This window comes from Rhinopithecus roxellana, chromosome 13, assembly GCF_007565055.1.
Source record: "Rhinopithecus roxellana isolate Shanxi Qingling chromosome 13, ASM756505v1, whole genome shotgun sequence".
NCBI lineage: Eukaryota > Metazoa > Chordata > Mammalia > Primates > Cercopithecidae > Rhinopithecus > Rhinopithecus roxellana.
The window spans coordinates 43708701-43711890 of record NC_044561.1 but is presented as its reverse complement, the minus strand read 5'-3'; the positions used below and the strand labels follow the sequence as shown (position 1 = coordinate 43711890).

At 53.2% G+C, this 3190-nt stretch overlaps 1 non-coding gene across 1 annotated transcript; it reads left to right on the top strand.

Annotated features, from left to right (window-relative positions):
- Nucleotides 1-1250: 1250 nt before the first annotated feature.
- Nucleotides 1251-1349, top strand: LOC115893095. Its single transcript, XR_004053046.1, has one exon. It is a non-coding gene; the product is annotated as a small nucleolar RNA U13 (small nucleolar RNA).
- The last annotated feature ends 1841 nt before the right edge of the window (nt 1350-3190 follow it).

The window sequence follows — 3190 nt, the reverse complement described above, 5'->3', positions numbered from 1 at the left end:
TGGTGTCTTCTCCCCGTATCTCAGGTCAGGCTTCAACACGCTTCGAATCCGGGCCAGCTTGCTTTTAACCCCTGCTGGCAGTGTGTGAGCCCGGAGGCCTCGGCTCCCTTGGGCTCCTCCCCACAGTCAACAGGCTCAGGCTACAGGGCCCTTTGTGCAAAGGCAGCCTGCTCTGTCAGGTTACAGGGCTCTCTGTGCCTGCTCGGCTCACCCACGGCCTGCAGGGCCTGAGGCTGGCCCCCATCCACTGTGCAGGGGCTTTGGACACGTGCCTTGCACACAGCTCCATCCCAGCCCCACTGCCCGCTTGGAGCCTGGCACCTCCAGTCTTTGCCCGCAGGCCTTGGGTGGGCAGCCCGAGCTTGCCTGTAGTCTGGGAAAAAGGCTGAAGAGGGGAAGAGACTGTGAATCAGGTTCCCGGGATGGGGGCGGGTCTGGAAGGTCATCCCAGTGGGAGGCGGTACCACCAGCTTCAGAGTCAGCCTAGAGTTGGGGTCTAACCCAGCTCTGCCTCTTTCTGGGAGTAGGAACTCGTAGCAGCTCAGTTTCCTCATCTGTAAAATGGGATAATGGGAGCAGCCCTCCATAGGGTTGTGGTGGGTTACAAAGAAAACGCAAGGCCTGGTTGTCAACAGATGATGGCTGTAGCTTTTATTACGTTGATGCAAAAATCATTGACGTTTTTGCCCTTGAAAGTAATGGCAAAAACCACAATGACTTTTGCACCAACTTAACTTTGTCCTTGGCCTCACGTTCCTCATTTGCAGATGGAGGAAAACAACCTCCAGACCTGGTCCAAATCCTGCTGCTGCCTCCACTCCTGGGGTGATTATTCTGTGCCTGCTCTGAACTGGCAGGCACAGCTGGTCCTCACTCATTTGGGACACTTCAGTCCCCAAGGCAGCTGAACCCCTCTCTTCCCTGTTCCTTCAGGGCCAGCCCCTAGCCTAAGGTCAGCCTCCTGGGCTGGGACCTGGCACTGGGCACTGGGCTCAACGTGGGGCTGCTGCCGTCTGCAAAGTGTTGATGCTTTTTGAACAAGGGACCCACGTGTTCGTGTTGAACTGGGTCCCCTCAAATCATATGGCTTGTCGTGCACTGGCCTAAAGGGATTCTAGAGCTTCCCTCACTCAGAAGCCAGGACCATGGTCAGGTGGGAGGAGAAGAGAAAGGAGGACAGATGCCCCAGCTCCCAGGGAGGGGACTGCAGAGTGGAAAGCAGGGAGCCAGGGATGGAAAGGCTCGAACAGATCCCCTGTGGCACATCAACAGGACGACTGAGATTTCATCCTCCTGGGCGGGATGTGCCTCCCTCAAACCTTGCTACTGGGCACATTACCTGTCCAACATGAAAAAGAAGAAATGAGAAAAAAAAAGGAAAGAAAGAAAGAAAGGAAGAAAGAAAGGAAGGAAGGAAGGAAGGAGAAAGAAAGAAGGAAGGAAGGAAGGAGAAAGATGGAAAGAGAGAGAGAAAGAAAGATGAAAGAAAGAAAGAAAGAAAAAGAAAAGAAAGAAAGAAAGGAGGAAAGAAAGAAAGGAAGAAAGAAAGATAGTAGAGAAAGAAAGAAAAGGCTCAGGCTGGGCTCAGTGGCTTACACCTGTAATCCCAACACTTTGGGAGGCCGAGGCCGGTGGATCACCTGAGGTCAGGAGTTCGAGACCAGCCTGACCAACATGGTGAAACCCTGTCTCTACTAAAAATATAAAAATTAGCTGGGCATGGTGGCAGGCACCTGTAATCTTGGGAAGCTGAGGCTGAAGAATTGCTTGAACCCAGGAGGCGGAGTTTGCAGTGAGCCAAGATTGTGCCACTGCACTCCAGCCTGGGTGACAGGGAGAGACTCCGACTCAAAAGATACACACACACACACACACACACACACACACACACACACACACCCCAGAAAAAGGAAAAAAGAGAGAAGACTTAAACAGGGCAAATTCCAAAACCTGCACTGTTGCTCCAGTTTTTGCACTGGGGGCGCGTGAAACAAGCAGCATGGATGGCGTCTTGGGGCGTTTTGGCTCTGGGGGGAGAAGGAGGTTCTTGGAGGGCTGGGATGGGGCCGAGGGAAAGACTCCAGGTTGGAGCTGCGTGGGAGCCTCTCACATTGGGGCGGTTGCTGCAGCCTCTTTGCTGAGTCCTTAAGGGAACTGCCGAGCAGACTATGCTCAAAGGTCGTCACGGCAGGGCAGGCCTCGAGGGGTCCCCACAACTGAGTCTCTGATGTCACCCCATGCAGGCTGGCAATGCTTCCCTGGAGGCTGCCCACTGTGGTTTGGGCCAAGAGTCCCATTCCCTCCTTTTCTCCTGGTCTTCCTTCCTTGACTCCTGAGTGCTACTGCCCATGTAGCCACGCTGTGCCCAAGGGGATGGCCCGCCCTCCCTGAGTCACCCCCACTGGCCCCTTGGCCCCTGTGATAAAGTCGACATTTCTACCCTTTGGTCCCAGGCTCTGCATATTGTCCCCTTCCATGCCCCCAGCCTGTGGTGCTCCAAGTCAGCCAAGAGACCCCAGGCTCACCCCAGTTACAGTGTCCCGGCTGCCATGGCGGTGTCAGCGCTGTGGGTATGAACTCACTGGATCTGGTTCTTTATACAAAACCTATATATACATATTCCTCCTGAAATGTCCTGAAACTTCAAAAGACAGAGAAAAGCTTAATCGCCCCTGTAATTCCAACATCCAGAGAAAATCTCTTGTAACAGGCTGGTGTCTTTTCAGTGTTGGCTGCAGGCAGTATGTGCTGTTTTAAAGCATGAGACAAAGTGTATGGATTTGGGTCCTGCACCCCTCACTTCACATCACAGCATGAACACCTGCCCCCCTGACCACCACCCCTTAGTCTCTATTGGGGCTGGGGAGCTAAGGGGCTGGCTGCTGGGGAATGGGTGAAGGCAGAGGACGCTCCTGGCTCCCCAGGGCAGTGATAGTCTACATATATAAATAAGGATTTTCAGTGCTAAAATACTGTTTTAATGTATATGTTTGTGTGTAGTGCAGCCCACTTAGAGACAATGTGTGCCAAGCCTCCATGCACATGTGAGCCGCACTACATACGAACATATACATTACTTAGTGGTATATTTTGATGATCTCTGAGTATTGCCCGTCCCCAATTCCCTACATCTCCCTAGAAAGGAAGCTTCCTGGAGGAGGTCACCCCTCCTCTCACCGACGTGCCCACC